The sequence below is a fragment of the Macaca nemestrina genome, chromosome 3 (assembly GCF_043159975.1).
Source record: "Macaca nemestrina isolate mMacNem1 chromosome 3, mMacNem.hap1, whole genome shotgun sequence".
NCBI lineage: Eukaryota > Metazoa > Chordata > Mammalia > Primates > Cercopithecidae > Macaca > Macaca nemestrina.
Window position 1 is genome coordinate 2,553,065 of NC_092127.1, and position 17,935 is coordinate 2,570,999.

General features: G+C 39.5%; 2 long non-coding RNA genes across 3 annotated transcripts in view; both read left to right on the plus strand.

The window, feature by feature from the left end:
* LOC105466539 (uncharacterized) overlaps positions 1 to 17,935 on the plus strand; it is a 146,074-nt gene that overhangs the window by 87,175 nt on the left and 40,964 nt on the right. The window lies entirely within an intron of this gene.
* LOC105466537 (uncharacterized) overlaps positions 1 to 17,935 on the plus strand; it is an 84,883-nt gene that overhangs the window by 59,214 nt on the left and 7,734 nt on the right. For both annotated transcript variants that reach the window (XR_978246.2, XR_978245.2), the window contains exons 2-3: positions 3,269 to 3,434; positions 7,751 to 7,860. This is a non-coding gene — a long non-coding RNA (uncharacterized lncRNA). The remainder of the gene's footprint in view (positions 1 to 3,268; positions 3,435 to 7,750; positions 7,861 to 17,935) is intronic.

The window sequence follows — 17,935 nt, forward strand, 5'->3', positions numbered from 1 at the left end:
TAATCTTGTTTTCAGCCTATTAAACTTTTGGAATCATATTTTTGCTACTAGATATACAGTTAGCCATGCCTCTTTGATTTAAATGATTTGTAAACTCGATACTCTCTATATCTTCAAGTTATTGATCTAAAAAAAGTGTGCACTGGGTCAGGGCCATGGACAAAAACTTCAGAAGGAAACAGATACTCTCCTTCAGCTTGATAACGAACGAATAATCAATCCTTTTTATTCTTCAAGCCACAAGAAGACCTTGCTGTTGAAGCTTTTCAATGTTCTTATAAAAAATATCTTGATAACAACCTGAAGGTCTGTCATATTTACTGCTTAGTACAATTGCTCTGCTTAAAAAGGAAACTGTTGTTTGATAAAATTTCTCATGCAACCCATGCTAATCACTATTATTATGTTTACTATTATTTTATTTTTATTTGCCTATTACTAATGGATCACATCTTTGACGATCTGTCTTGGAATTTCATCAGAGTTAGACCTATATTTTATTTTCTTCTTTACAAATAATTTACAGTTGTTCCAATTTTATATGGTATGATATCTATAGGAGAATATATATATGTATATGCACTCCTTTGTAACTGGAAGACAGGATTAGATCATCTAATCGAATCTCATTTTTAAAATGAACAAATACAGGCATAAGGAGATGTATTTATGTCAGTGTAAAACTAATTATACATTTCATTTGTGAGGTCCTTCGCCATCTGCCAAGGACAATCCTAATTTACTTAGAGAAGTTAACTTCCAAGTTGAAGATACCCTAGGAGTTTCCAAATAATGACTTTCCATCATTATGATGTTGAGCGTATTTCAAAACTACAGTCGAGGGATTTTGTGATTGGCCTGACTCCATCTATTCCAAATAACTTACATTAATAAGAATTATCATTAGGTGATAAAGAGATGGATTGGACACAACTACCGCATTAAGTATAATACATGAGACTGTTGACCTTATATCTAGTTACTGAAGGACACACCAAAAAAAGACAGGTTTCTGTGACATAAGCTGCAAGGCAGACCCAAAGCTACTGATGTTTCTGCGATATAAGCTTGTTATAGAAAATTTAACGTTTTATCTAGAAATAATTTGAATTCTGCAGAGCTTGTTTGCGGAGGTTTTAAGTCAGCATTAACTGTATCATCTTTTTAACAATCAAAATTAAAAACCAATGGCAATTTACTTTTGCCTTTCTCAAATAAATTACATTTCTGACTGCTACACAGATATAGCATATCAATGTGATTTATTTAAAAAGGTGAAAATAAAGCATGAATAAATAAAGCAAAATAGACCCAACCCTTAAAATGCTAATTCTCGTCTTTCCCTTTATGTCTGAAAGTATACTCTCCTTTGCAAATGCCAAACTCTGTGCTGCTTGGGCTAGGTCTACCGAAGTAAAGTGCAGTAGAAGATTGCTGCAGTGGAAGTTCGAGCTTTTCTTTCATTTTGAATCAATCCAGACAGCTGTTTCTGGTCACGTCATGAAACTCTGCAGGCTTCCTCTTTGCTTTGGTTTTATGAAACTGGTTTGAAGACTTCTGCTAAAAACTAACAGTACAGTGGCATTCTGGTTCTCAGAAAAGCAGACTGTTGGTGCCTTAAGAGCAAGAGACAGCCAGATGTGATGGTTCCTGCCTGTAATCCCAGCATTTTGGGAGGCCAAGGCGGGTGGATCACATGACATCAGGAGTTCGAGACCAGCCTGACCAACATGGTGAAACCCCGTCTCTACTAAAAATACAAAAATTAGCTGGATGTTGTGGTGTGTGCCTATAATCTCAGCTACTTGGGAGGCTGAGGCAAGAGAATTGCTTGAACTCGAGAGGCGGAGGTTGCAGTGAGCCAAGATCACGCCACTGCACTCTAACCTGGGCAACAAGAGAGAAACTCTATCTCAAAAAAAAAAAAAAAAAAAAAAAAAAAAAAGAGCAAGAGACTAATACATAATTTCAAGATTAATAATTACATTCACATCTACAATAACAGCAGTTATTTACTGAATATTACCTATATACCAGGTCTTTTTTTTTAATTTTAACATTTCACAATCAGTAAGTGAATGCATTCTTATTGTAAATAATTCAGTCAATTCACAGCAAGCAAAGTTCAACCTTGATAAACCTCTGCTCTTCCAATCCCCTACCCATATGCCTGCCCACAGAATTGATCATTGTTGCTCTTCATTTACATGTGATACATATGATTTTACACATGTTCTAAAAATATGTTTTATATACTATATATGTTTATATGTATAAATTCTATATTATATAGTATTTTTTATTGTGGGCTTTAAAATATATATGGGACCAGTTTTTAATGTATTGTTCTTCAATTTAAAAAATAACAACAGTATGACTGAAAATTCCTTGGCAATATGTACAGATATGCCTCGTTGCTTTGAACCATGCACTACTATTTATCTTACAGTATTGATGGGCATTTAGAGGCTGCCCCACCTTCTCAGCGATGAACAATACCTTTTAGAGTATTTCTCTAGTGCAGACCCAAGGACTGGCGCGGTTAGATCAAACAGTGTTTACATTGATAATATTCTACCAAATTAACCCCCGAAAGAGTGCATGGGTTTACATTCACCAACACTGGTAGGATTGACTGCCTGCCTGTCAACAGACTGTCGGACTACGGTGTTGTCCTATCCGACGCCATAGTTACCCCATACGTCTTCTAACCTGACGCCCGCAGGTTGGCATCTTACTGATATTTTAATTTGCATTTCTTTGGTTATCATTGTGGTTGAGAATTTTTGTTTTTTTGATTTCTACTTATTGGCTATTCATGTTTCTTTTGTGAGTTGCCTGTCTTTATCTTTCATTCATTTGTAAATTGTATTGTTTATACTTCTAAAACTAATTTTAAGAGTTTTTTCACATAGTCAAATATTCTAGATGTTTTTGTTGTATATGATAATAATAACACCCAGTGGTAATTGAGTCCTGCTACTGCTCTAAGCACTTTGTATAGATGACTGCATTTCATTGTTTCAGTACAGTGAGCCGGCACATCTGTTCCCATTTTACAAATACGGGAATTGAGACACAGAGAGCTGAAAGACTGGAGGGTGCGTGTGTGTACATGTGTGTGTGTGTGTGTGTAGCTTTCTAATTTCATCTGGAGGCCTCTCTCAGCAGAGTGGCTCTAAACTTTAGCCCTGCCCTGATGGGGTTCCCGGGCATTTGGTCACGGATGTTGACAATGTGCCTTTTACTAACGACTTCATTCTGGCAGATGGCCTCCTGCCTACATGTCCAACCTGTGACCCGGTCTCCCTTCCACAAGAAACTGGTTGATACTGGCAGACACCCGTGGCTCTTGCCTGACCTGTGTGCAGTTTACTCCTACCGGGATAGCCGATCTCCAGGAGAGCCTTGACGGAGGGAGAAGCCGGGTTGAGGTGAGTCGGTCGGGTGAGACACAGTGGAGGCAGAACAGCCAAACGCAGAACGGAGCAGTCTTCCTGCTCTCAGACCCCGCGGCGGGAGGGCAGCATGCCGTGTGGGCCAGCGGGAGCCGGGAGCAGTCAGGGCTGCCAGGGACACACGCTCAGGCAGAAGGTGCGGCTGAGAGAGGGGGGACTTGGGGGCTGGGGCTTTGTTGGGGTCCGTGGGTGTTTTCCCCGAGGCCTTCCCTGCACAGGTGTGGATGGGCGACCGTAAAGAAACCACCACAAAGGCAGGAACTTCGTTCTAGATTCTGGTGCTGACCAGGAGGTGTCACCACCATCAGCAGCCGTGGGGTGTGCTGGGTTGTGGGTCGATGAGATGAGGAAGAAGCAGGCTGTATCACGACGACTCACACGCGAGGGGAGGCTCAGCTAGGACAAAGGTGATGGGGTGCGGCTGAGCTTCAAAAATATATTAAAGGCTGAGTAAGGTGGCTGACGCCTGTAATCCCAGCACTTTCGGAGGCTGGGGTAGGTGGATCCCCTGAGGTCAGGAGTTCAAGACCAGCCTGACCAACATGGTAAAACTCCATCTCTACTTAAAAAAAAATCCATCGATTAGCCAGGCGTGGTGGTGCACACTTGTAATCCCAGCTACTCGGGAGGCTGAGGCAGGAGAATCACCTGAATCTGGGAGGTAGAGGTTGCAGTGAGCCAAGATCGCGCCATTGTACTCCTACTCCAGCCTGGGCAACAAGAGCAAAACTCCGTCTGGGGGAGAAAAATACATATATATATATATATATATATATATATATATATATATATATATAATGTCTGACTTAGGAATGGATGCCAAAGCAGCAGCTATATTAAACAAATTTATGACAATGACCTTGTCCAAGGTCACAGTTGGTGGCAGAGCTGGGCACAAAGTCAGACAGTCAGACAAATGCAGTCTACATCCTTTCTTCATCAGTGTGTGGTATTGCCTTTGTATGTTTTCTAAGTGGAAGAGTTCCTCCCAGTCTGTCTCTTGACTTCTATTTATATTACTTTTATTATTATTATTATACAAAAGTTTACATTTTATGTAGCCAAACTTGTCTGTCTTTCCCTTTATTGTTTTTTCCCAGTTATTGCCTACAAGGCCTTCCATATTCTGAAAATTATTCTATTTTTTACGATAATATTATGGTTTTGCTCAATCTGGAATATGTGACATGTGAGCTGTAAAGTTATTTTTACCCCACGAATGGATAATTAGGTTTTCAAACTCTATTTTGATTACATTTTCCCATCCACCCTTTTCCTACAATTTTGAATGATTTACCTTTATCATTCTGCACATGAGTTATACACATGGGTCAGTTTCTGTATTTCCTATTCTGTTTCGCTGATTGATTTTTTCTTTTCTTGTACCAAATCCACACTTACAACAGTAATGGAGATTAACTGAATTATTACAATTTTATGGTCTGTTTTTATGTTGTTAAGGGCTAGTTCTTGAGCTTCACCTCACAGTCTTGTTCTTTTTAAAAATTCCTTTGTCGCCTGAGTGCGGTGGCTCATGCCTGTAATCCCAGCACTTTGGGAAGCCGAAGAGGGTGGATGACATGAGGTCAGGAGTTTGAGACCAGCCTGCCCAGCGTGGTGAAACCCCATCTCTACTAAAGATACAAAAAATTAGCTGGGCGTGGTGGCAGGTGCCTGTAATCCCAGCTATTTGGGAAGCTGAGGCAGAAGAGTTGCTTGAACTTGGGGAGTAGAGGTTGCAGTGAGCCGAGATGGCACCACTGCACTCCAGCCTGGGTGACAGTGCAAGACTCTGTCTAAAAAAAAAAAAAAAAATTCCTTTGTCTATGTTTTTAAATTCACTCTTCCATATGAAGCTTTGAATGGTAGTGTTTCTTGGAAAACATGCTAATCTTTAAACATTGAACAGAATTTATTAATTTAGGAATTATAAATATTTCTATTATATGGAACTTTCTTAACCTGGCATAGGATATAGGCCTGTTTGCACCTTCTTTGATGTTCTTAAATTTGATTTTATGTTTTTCTTCATACAGAACTCACACTTTTTAAATTAGGTATGTTCCTATTTAGATATATGTGTTTCTAGTGTAATTGAACATTTTAAGTTATATTTTCAAGTAGGCTAGTGCTGATGTTACTGATTTTGTCCTGCTTTTATTTTATATTTTGAGCTGGCTAAAGTGCCTTTCGGTTTGTCAGTTGATTTTTTTTTGGCTTTTCTAGGTCGAATTTCTTTTTTTGTTGTTTCCAGTAATCCTATCACTCATGTTTAGCTTGTCTGTTTTTGGCAGGACTTTCCATACAGTTTTGAATAGTACCAGTGATAGAGAGCATTTGTGTCTTGTTGCTGGGATATTTAACAAGCAGGCTTCTAGTGTTTTCTGCTAAGTATATGCTGCAGATTAAATATCGTTGGTACCTACCCTTTGTCTCGAGGTCGTCCTCCACCCCTTGGTTGCTAAGTAATTGTTCTGTTCGTTTGTCAGTTTGTTTTGCTTGTGTTTAGAAAAGTGGGTGAGTTTTATTAAGTAATTCTCCAGTATCATTTTTATCTCTAAGACTCACAGAAATGATGCCAGGCTAGCGTGTGATGTGAAAGTCAGTGGGATTAAGTAGAGGGACAGAAGCAGCATCACGAATACTAGAGAGAGGGGGGAGCTCTTCATAACCAAAGAAAGCCAAGGAGAGAAAACTGTACTTCCCCCTTTTTCCTGCTGTTTCCCTCCAAAAAGTGGCAGAAGCCAGTTCGAAGGCGATTGGCTTCTTACAACCCAAACCCCTAGCGGTTAAAGACAAAGTCTCCACGACTGTGTCCTAACCTGAAGTGACACAACCTGGGCAGATCCGAGTGGAATGAAAACACTGATTCGTCTGATCGCTCTTTGTAAATTAGGTATGTCCCCACTCTTGTCCTTCTGGTCTTTGCTATCTGTTTAAACCAAACAGATGAACCGTTGTAAATTACATCAGCCAAATTCCATTCCAGGCCAATTTGGCAGTTGTCACATAGATATAATACAAGATTCATTTGGGTAGAAATATATGATTATCTAAAATTCAAATCAAATTCACTGATTCTAATAACGTATTTCTGCTTTATGGTTTCTACAACAACTGTTTATCCTACTTGGACATGGTTGTATAATATCTTTCTAATCATTTTGTTGTGGCTATCGTTTAGATGCAAAATATAATTTCTTTTAGGAGAAACACAAAATTATATTTAGTAATGAAAAACAAAGCTATCCACATAAAAGCGAAATTTCTGGTAATGACAGAAAAATTTTCTTGCTGTTTTAATTAGTGTCCTTTTACTCAAAAAGAAAAAAAAAGAAAAGAAAAGAAAAGAAAAAGAAGAAGAAAGAAAGAAACCATGAAGGAATTGTGAGTCAAAGGACTGAGGCTTTTGGAGATGAGGGGAAGAGAAGCAGACGTTGGGAAAAAGCTGTCATAAGCCAGATCATGTCCCTGCTCCCCATGAAGGCTTCCTCCTCTCAAGGGACAGAAGGCAATTTCCAAGAGCACGCTATGAGGTTCTGGGAATTTGGAACCTCGTGCCCTGGTCTGGCTCAGACATGAGAAATTTTGCTTCACTTTGGTTAAGAAGCTATTCAATGTCCTATTTAGACTCTTTGTGAAAATAAGTCATTGCAGTAATCTTAATATTGCTGAAACTTACCAGAGTTTTTTACCAAAAAGATGCAAAATTCCCTTGTTATTTTTTTCCATTTGATCTAAGTTATAAAGATAAATACAACATATCTTATAAAAGAAAAAAAATTAGCTGCTTTCACAAGAGGAAGGTCTTCCTAAAAATTCCATTGTCTTTATTAAGAATTAAATGTGGTGGCTCATGCCTGTAATCCCAACACTTTGGAAGGCCAAGGTGGGTGGATCGCTTGAGTCCAGGAGTTCGAATCCAGCTTGGGCAACATAGTGAGACCCCTTCTCTCCACACACACACACACACACACACACACACACACACACACAATTAGCCAGGTATGGTGGCATGCACCTGTAGTTCCAGCTACTCGGGAGACTAATGCAGGAGGATCACCTGAGCCCAGGAGGCAAATGTTGCAGTCAGCCAAGATCGTGGGACTGCACTCCAGCCTGGGTGACAGAGCCAAAACCTGTCATAAATAAATAAATAAATAAATAAATAAATAAATAAATAAATAAAATGTGAATGCCCAGAGTAGTAGGAAACTTGGACAGCAGGATTCCTGCAAATATTTATGACTATATTATCACCTATTTTATTCCTTTTCTCCCTGCTGGTACAGATGCAACTGGAGAGCCTGGGGTGAGAACATGAGCATTCTATAGTCAGAAAATCCCTTTGGGATAAATTGTCAAAAATATAGACCACTCCACAAAGGAGAAATTATACATGGTAAGTGAATGGGATAATATTTTTAGTAAAAGAAGAGATTTAAATTTAAAAGATTGGTATTTTATATTTATTAATTTTTATTTGAATAATATCTAGTTCTTGTAAAACAGGGATGTTCACGCACCACTGGTAGTAATGAAGAGGGGACGATCCCTTTAAGGAACTGTTTGTAAACTGCATCAAGAGCAAAAACAGCTTCCACCCATGGGCCATACACGACCCCCGCCTATGCGTAAAGTAAATAACCCAAAAGGATGAAAAATCTATTACATCAAATTACAGCCATTTCAACATCATTAATCATAATAAAAAATGAAGGAAAAACTCGTAGATTGTTTGCAAGTAGGGTTTGATTAAGTAAATGATGACACCTTCATGAAATTCCCAGCAATCTCACTTCTGAGGATTTATCCAAAGGAGATATACTAAAAGAATGCAAAATCTAATTGCAACATATATATTTTTTTTCTTTTTCTCTCTTTTTAAGAGACAGGGTCTCACTTTGTTGCCCAAGCTGGAGTACAACAGTGTGATCATAGCACACTGCAGCCTTGACCTGCTGGGTTCAAGGGATCCTCCTGCCTTGGCCTCCCAAAATGCTGGGATTACGTATTGTTACGGTATTCTGTATTATAGTCTAACTGTTATGTTGGAAAAGCAAGACTCTTGGTACAAAATCAGGTATCAGCTTACTATCTGCTGACTTCTTGTTACAACCGTTCTGTAAAACTCATTCTTCCCGTCTTCCTGGATGACAAGGAGCTCAGATCTCATGGTCCCCCAACTCATTCTTAGGTAGTGAGAAGTTCTACTGATGCTTATGGTTAGAAAAAAATAAGAAGAATCGTTTACAAATTAGTTTCTTTACTCTAGTAGAGTGATTACAGCTTCATATTTATTCAAAAATATTCTTTCTTGTCTTCTCAGCCTCAGTCCTGTGATGGGAGGGAGGAACCTTGAAAGATTTCCCCTCTGTTTTTCCCTCCTTTGCTTTTCTGGCTTCCCTCTCCCGTCCCGCACACACTACACACATTTCACTTAGAAGAGGCATGCCGTGTTTCACATGACTGTGATTGTAATGAGAAGGGACAGGTGCGCCTTTGGTCTGGCAGGTATTTAAGTCAACGCATCCCTCCTGGATGCTCACATGGGCTCTTTGAAGACCTGTATTTCTGGGGGTCTTTTACTTAGAGTTCTCTTGATATTGGCGAGGCTTCTTTCCTAGCAGGTTGCTGGTGATTTTGCTAATCTTTGAGGCATCTGGGAAGCCTTTCTTTTTCTGACATGTTTTAGACAGTATTTAAGACAATTGCCACACATCCTTTGTCCAACAATGCAGTAACCTCTCCTTGCCAGCCAAGGTCTCCTGTGTTTTAGATTTCTCATGTCTGAGCCAGACCAGGCCATGAGGTTCCAAATTCCCAGAACCTCATAGCATGCTCTTGGAAATCGCCTTCCATCACTTGAGATGAGGAGGAAGCATTAGTGGAGGGCAGGGATATGACCCGGCTTAACACAGGTTTTTCCCAACATCTGCACAAGTCCTTCATGGTTTTTCTTTTCCTTTCTTTTTTTTCTTTTCTTTTCTTTTCTTTTCTTCTCTTTTCTTCTCTTTCTCTCTTTCTTTTTCTTTCTTTCTTTCTTTTTTGAGATAGAGTCTTGCTCTGTTGCCCAGGCTGGAGTGTAGTGGTGCTATCTCACTCACAACCTCCACCTCCCGGGTTCCAGAGATTCTCGCCTCAGCCTCCCGAGTAGCTGAGATTACAGGCGTGCATCACCACGCCCTGCTAATTTTTGTATTTTTAGTAGAGACGGAGTTTCACCATGTTGGCCAGGCTGGTCTCGAACTCCTGACCTCATGTGATCCACCCGCCTCAGCCACCCAAATGCTAGGATTACAGGCGTGAGCCAATGCACCTGGCCCTTCATGGCTTCTTGACTTAACTTTGGGATACAGTAGCTAGTATTTTGGGACTTCAGTGATAGTCTAAAATAATCACGTTTTAAAACCCTGTACCAATTACATTGTTTATTATGATCACAAAGCAGAAAAATTCTAAATATCCAACAATACAGACATGGTTCAGTAAATTATTACTTAAATTGAATACAGTGCAGCCATAAAAACAAACAGTGGTTACCACAGGGGACATGTTTAGGATATAACACTAGGCATATAAAACATGACACAAACTTGCATATACTCTATGAGGGCAATTATATAACATAATATATAAAGTATGGTAAAGTGTTAAAGTATTAAGATTTTAAAATATATTTTATTTTTTCTCACAGCAGAAAAATTTTTACACATTAAAAATCATTTTTTTGGAAAGTAATTTATTGTGAAAGGCTAACTCAAAGCATTTGAAAACTTGTATGTCCTGTGGAAATAGTATTTGTTGGAGTTTGAGACACAAAGGTTTTTTGCTCTTTAAAATATTGTTTAATTTTGTATGTCTTTTGACAGTGGCATGGTCATATTGGAAGCAGACTCTACAGACTCAGCAGGAAACCATCCCAGGGCTATAAGCTTATGCTTTGTTATTCTAGAATTGTGCATTCTTTGATGGCTGGGATATTTTATTCAGTTTTATATATTTTTTTATTTTTTGAGATGGAAACTTGCTCTTTTGCCCAGGCTGCAGTGCAGTGTTGCAGTCTCAGCTCACTGCAATCTCTGCCTCCCAGGTTCAAGCGATTCTCCTGCCTCAGCCTCCTGAGTAGTTGGGATTACAGGTGCCCACCACCACAACTGGCTAATTTTCGTATTTTTAGTAAAGATGGGGTTTCACCATGTTGGCCAGGATGGTCTTGATCTCTTGACCTCATGATCCACCCGCCTCGGCCTCCCAAAGTGCTGGGATTACAGGCGTGAGCCACCGCACCAGCTACATTTTTATATTTCTAAAACTTGCACAGTTATTCACAGAGGAAGTATCAATAAATATATTATATGAATTAATAAATTCACTAATAAATCAATTAGATATTTATATTGGGTCCTATTTTTAAGTTCTTCTGTTATCTTTGATCTTAATTCAGACTATGTGATACAAGGCACATCTAATTAATATATGATATTACATGCCATATATATGTACACACACACACACATATATCTCCCTTCAGTCATCTGAGGATGTAGGATAATTATTAGCTAAAAAATCATGGTAACTTTATCGTCTAACTTAGCACCCAACCTTCTTCTCTCTCCTTCTTTATCACGGCCCTTGGCTAATGTCCCACGAAGTTATTTCTCCTATTCTCACCTCATGATTTGGCAGTAAATTTGTATGTAGGGATGTAATCTTCCTCTTATTTCAGTAAAAACGTGAAGTGCATATGAAACACCCGTTATATAGCTTCTATGAAGTCGACTTGAGGAATTTAGATAAAACATCAACTTTATGATTTTGAATACCTGGAAGTTCTGCGTGCTCTGGTTTTGCTTCTTTATTAATTATCCGACAAATTTTTACTTCACATCTGCTTGTTATTACCTCAGAAAATGACATTAGAAGGAAGAAGATCACTTCGGGGGGCCTGTGGCTTAGAATAGCAGGAGCATCAAAGGTTTCCCATGCGTCATTTCATCTGATCTTCATGTTGTAAGGGGTCTGTATTACTGTTTCCATTTTAAAGACCACGAAACCAAAGGGCTAGGGAAGTAACTCGCTCACATTCCCATGTTAAATGCAAAAGCTGAATCTGAAACCAGATCTTTCTGATTCCAAAGGTTTAGGAGAGAATAAAGCCAATTTGGTTCCCACTTTGTGTAGGATCGGGCAACTATGTATTCCCTGGATGTCAGCTTCCTCATCCAGAAAATAAAATGACTGCATGAGATGATCCCTCCAGTTTCCCTGTATTTCTGGAATCCCATGATTGTCATTTCTACTGATATTATCAATAGGATTTCTTCATTTTGAATCTCAGACTTTGCAGAACGATATGCTTGTTTTCAGACCCTTGAAACACCAGGAGTCAGATGCGATTCATCAGCTGACAGAAGGCTCCGGCATACACTGCAGCGTATGCTTTAGGGGACTGCACACCACTGTGGTCTGAAACAAAAGCTTCCTGAAGGCTCAGCGAGCCTTGCACTATGGTAGGCGCACTATCTGGTGCAAGAACAAGCCTGTATTCGGAGATTCGGGAACGCTGGCTCTTAGCCCTTTCCAAGACATTTCTTTCAAGTACATAGAGATGAATGAAGCAGATTGATCAAAGTGCTATCCTTAAAACTCTTTGTAGTATGATTGCTGCAAACCGTTCTTGTGGGAGCATTCAGGGCCAGGTTTCTGTCATCTATATTTTATAATATCCATGATTTGAGGATTCTTTGTAATTCTCACTTTTATGTATATTACAGGCAGCTAGAGTGGGAGAAATATAAGCCTCTTACAATTTGGCGGGAGGCCTTTAAAGGGCAATTTTTTAAATGCAAAGGCATTGTTGCATTAGCTACAGCATTCACAGTGTAATTAGAGTAAATCAAAATGCTCCTGCATCAGCTTCATTTTTAGAAAATGTTAATTGCTCGTTGCTTTTTGCGCTGTCAATATGATGCACTTCCTTAATTAGATTATGAGTTTTGGTTGGAAAGTCCAGCTTCAGGTTAATTAAAACACTGGATAATTAAGCATATTTCCTAAAACTTATACTCTGAAAATACTCTTGTAACTATCTCGCCATGTCTTACCTCTTTTACATGATTTTTACCTTTTTTATTCTTGATGGAAGAACAGTATTGGGGATTGTTCCTGATGGGTTCCTGTTATAATAAGAAATAGATATTAATTTGGACAATCCTTCTCTTGGTGTATTGGATGAGCTGCATCTATCAGAAAGAGAGGCTTGCAGTGGTCATTTAAAGTCCTGCCTCTGTCTGCCAGGCTGTGCTTGGGCAACCGGATCCCCTACCTATGCCCAGAAGTAAAGTGTCATTTAATCATTGACATATTTCTGGTACGTTTCTGGGAGCTTATGGATATTGTAAAGTAATACCCTGGACGTATGGTTCAGTATTAGCTACTATGAATTGCAGCAAAGGCTTATTTCTTTTGGGAAAGAAAGAGAGAAAACAAAAAGAGGATAAACATGAAGCAAGTGACTATAAAATATAAAACACAGAGATACTTAGATTTCAAGAGAAAATGACAAAGAAAAGGAGCAAGTAAGATTATGGACACTTGTGAAATCAAATGAGAGGGGAAAACTGGGCAGTGCAGTCCACAGAAGGGAAAAGGGGTAAGTGAATTTTTCTGGGAGGAAAAATGATCATCAAGATGGTCAATGGATTACAGAAAATGAGTCTTTCTCATAACTTATGAAAGCCTCAGAAGTGTTCCATCCTCATACATTTGGCTTTAATTTCCCTGAGGCCCAGCAGAAACAAGGTTAGCCATGCCTGAAGCCCTGAGCTTCCTGGCACCCATCCAATGGCCTCCTTCTGGTCCCCAGCATAGCCTCCTTCTAAAGAGGCAATGATGTAATGGCACACACCAGTCTCCACATTGCAGCTTTGATTCGGGATGAGTTAGCTCACCATACAGAGTCAGTTTCCTCCTTGGAAAAAGGACATAATAATACATAGTATTAGCAGAGATAATAGTACATAGTATTAGAATACAGCAAGAATAAATAACATAAATTAAGATAATATTACTATGTGGAAACCTCCTTGAGCATGCTATGACTCAATACGTTCTTCTTCCTCATGACTTGTTTTTCTTTTTAATGACAGCAGTGCCTCTGTTTGCTTTTCAGGTGACATTGACACTTTCTTCCTTCAGGCACTGGTTTTGTATTAGATTTCCCGGTCCCTAAACTCAGACTTGGCAGTGTTGCCTTTTCTTGTATATAAAGAGGCCCTGGCCTCACAGACACTCCCCTTTTTGCAACTACAGTAAAATATTCCAACTTCTTTTACTGTTCTGTGACTTACACACTGTTGTCACTTTCTTTCTATATCTTGAAGTCCACAAGACATAAGTATAAGTTTTGGCCAAGCGTGGTGGCTCACACCTGTAATCCCAGCATTTTAGGAGGCCAAAGCAGGCAGATCACGAGGTCAGGAGATCCAGATCATCCTGGCTAACACGGTGAAACCTCATCTTTACTAAAAATGCAACAAAAATAGCTGGATGTGGTGGTGGGCGCCTGTAATCCCAGCTATTCGGGAGGCTGAGGCAGGAGAATCACTTGAACCTGGGAGGTGGAGGTTGCAGTGAGCTGAGATCATGCCACTGCACTCCAGCCTGGGCCAAGACATAAGTTTATGTAGCTAATCTTTATTTAAATTTTTCACATATTTACCAGTCTTGTCATTTTTTATTCCCTTCTGTATTCACAGCTTTCTAACTGGGATCATTTTCTTTCTGCCAGAAAAATGTATTTAGTGACAAGCTCTGTTCTGTGTGTCTGGAAATGTATTTATTTTGCCTTCACTCCCATTGGAAGATTTTTGCTGGAAACGAATTTCTAAGTTTTCTCTTAGCATTTTGAAAATATGATTCCACAATTTTCCAACTTGCCCTGTTTCTATTGAAAAATCTGTTTTCAGTTTATGCAGCAAGTTACATGCCGGCTGTCTCTGATTGCTTTTAAGATTTTCATGTATTTGATGTTCAATAGTTTCATTAAAATGGATTGAAGTATATATTGTTTATTTTGTTTGATATTGCTTGGGATTCCAGTATCTTTGAATTGATGTCTTTCATCATTTCTGAATAATTTTCAGCCACTCACTCTTCAAATACTGCCTTTGTTTTTTCACCGTCTTAAACGACAACCTTAGCTTTTCTTTATTTGGTGGCATTATGAAGACATTATAGTGACTGCCTCCACTTCTTTAGTGTCATACCCTGCGTGGGCTGCCAGAACAAAATATCATAGCTTGGGTGGCTTATAAAACAGAAAAATTTTCTCACAGTTCTGGGGGCTAGGAAGTCCCACGATCTGGGTGCCTGCAGATTTAGTTCTTGGTGAGGGACCTCTTCCTGGCTTGCAGATGACAGCCTCCTATTCGTCTTTTAAAGACATTAATCTAGTTAAGTCCCATTTGCCTTTGCTGCTGTTGTTGCCTTTACTTTTGAGAACTTGGTCATAAATTCTTTGCTAGGCCAATGCCCAGAAGAATTTTCATAGGTTTTCTTCTAGGATCTTTATAGTTTTTGGTTTTACATTTAGGTCTTTAATCTGTCTTCAGTTAATTTTAGTATATAGTGAGAGGTATGAATCCAGCTCCATTCTTCTGCATACAGCTCTCCAATTTTCCCAGTACCATTTATTGAATAGGGTGTCCTTTCTCCAGTGCATAATTTTGTTGATTTTGTCAAAGATCAGTTATTTGTAGGTATGTGGCTTTATTTGTGGGTTCTCTATTGTGTTTCACTGTTCTTCATGTCTATTTTTATACCAATACCATGCTGTTTTAGTTTCTGTAGTTTGTAGTATACTTTGAAGTCAGACAATGTGATACCTCCAGCTGTGTTCATTCTGCTTAGAATTTCTTTGACTATTTGGGTTCTTTTTTGGTTCCATATGAATTTTAGGATTGCTTTTTTCTAATTCTGAAAAATGATGTTGGTAATTTGATAGGAATTGTGTTGAATCTGTAAATTGCTTTAGGCAGTATGGTCATTTTAATGATATTGATTCTTTCAATCCGTGAACATGGAATGTTTTTCCATTGTGCCATCCATGATTCCTTTCATCAGTGTTTTGTATTTGCTTCTGCACAGCAAAAGAAACAATCAGTAAACAGACAATCTACAGAATGGTAAAAAATATTTGTGAGCTATGCATCTGACAAAGGGCTAATGTCCAGAATCTACAAGGAATTCAGACAACTCAACAAGGCAAAACAACCCCATTAAAAAGTGGGGGAAAGATATGAAAGGACAGTTCTTCAAGAGAAGACATACAAATGGTCAAGAAAAATGTAAGAAAATTCTCAACATCACTAATCATCAGAGAAATGCAAATTAAAACCACAAGAATATACCATCTTACACCAATGAAAATGCCTATTATTAAAAAGTCTAAAACCAACAGATGTTGGTGAGGATGCAAGAAAAAGGGAACACTTATACACTGTTTTTGGGAATGTAAATTAGTTCAACCTTTCTGAACAACAGTATGGAGATTTCTCAAAGAACTAAAAATAGAACTACCATTCAGTCTAGCAATCCTACTACTGGGTATCTACCCAAAGGGAAGGAAATCATTACATCCAAAAGGCACCTGCGCTCCTGTGTTTATCACAACACTATTCACAATAGCAAGCATGGAATCAAACTAAGTGTCCATTAACAGAGAACTGGATAAAGAAGATGTGGCATATAGATTCCATGTAGTACTACTTGAACTTAAAAAAGAATAAAATTGGTCGGGAGCAGTGGCTCACACCTGTAATCCCAGCACTTTGGGAGGCCGAGGCGGGTGTATCACGAGGTCAGGAGATCGAGACCATCCTGGCTAACACGGTGAAACCCCGTCTCTACTAAAAATACAGAAAATTAGCCGGGCGAGGTGGTGGGCCTGTAGTCCCAGCTACTCGGAGGCTGAGGCAGGAGAATGGCGGGAACCCGGGAGGCGGAGCTTGCACTGAGCCAAGATCGCACCACCACACTCCAGCCTGGGCGACAGAGCGAGACTCCGTCTCAAAAATAATAAAAAAAAAATTTTTTTTTAAAGACTAAAATTATGTCTTGCAGCAACGTGGATGGAACTGGAGGCCATTATCCTAAGTAAAATTACTAGAAAGTCAAATACTGCATGTTCTCACTTATTAGTGGGAACTGAACAATGTGTACACAAAAACATACAGAATGGAAATTTAGATTTTGGAGACTACAGAAGCTGGAAGGTGGGAGGGGGTGAGGGTTGAAAATTAACTCTTATGTACAGTGTTTCCTGTTCAGGTGATGAGTACACTAAATGGCCAGACTTCACCAGTACGCAATATATGCCTGTAAGAAACCTGCACATTCTGTAGTCCCAGCTACTGAGGCAGGAGAATTGCGTGAACCCGGGAGGCGGAGCTTGCAGTGAGCCGAGATCGCGCCACTCACTCCAGCCTGGGCGACAGAGCGAGACTCCGTCTCAAAAACAAAAAAACAAAACAAAAAAACAAAGAAAAACGAAACCTGCACTTTCACCTCCTAAATCTATAACAATAAAACCAATAAGGACAGGCATCTTCTCGTGAGGGCTCTACCTTCATGACCCAATGACCTCCCAAAGGCCCTTTTCCAAATTCCATCACATTGGAATGAGGGCTCCAACATACAGGTTTTAGGGAGTCACAATCCAGCCGGTAGCATTTACCAAATATTGCTATTTATTGCTCTATATCTTAAATGTTTCCTCACATACTAAAGCTGGTTTCTTCAAGTTTTCCTGTTTATTTCTGCTCCTTAAATCTAGTCTTTACTTATTCTCATTCTCTTCCATTTCTCTGTATAGTTCATCAATGTTTGTCAACTTTTTCTTTCCTTTTAAAATTTCTCCTCTTCCTGATTTTAAGAGAAAAGCGGCTGGGCACGGTGGCTCACACCTGTAATCCCAGCACTTTGGGAGGCCGAGTCGGGTGGATCACCTCAGGTCAGGAGTTCGAGACTAGCCTGGCCAACATGGAGAAACCCCGTCTCTACTAAAAATAAAAAAATTAGCTGGGCGTGGTGGCTGGCACCTGTAATCTCAGCTTCTCAGCTACTCTGGAGGCTGAGGCAGGAGAATTGCTGGAAGCGGAGGTTGCGGTGATCCAAGATCATACTTTTGCACTCCAGCCTGGGCAACAACAGTGAGACTCCGTCTCAAAAAAAAAAAAAAAAAAAGAAAAGAAAAAGAAAGAAAACCAATTTAATAGAATTCTTCCACCTTTCCAGCATCCCCCTTTCTCCTCCTCTCTTTCACTAAGAGTTATTTTACAGTCTCTTTGTTTTCTCTAGCGTTTCAGAGATCCCACTCCCTGCCCACTCTTATCCCCGGTTATCACACCTCTACCCAGGGCTGCCCTTCAGTGGGTAGGCACTCCCTTGGCAACATCGCGCACTTATGGCCACTG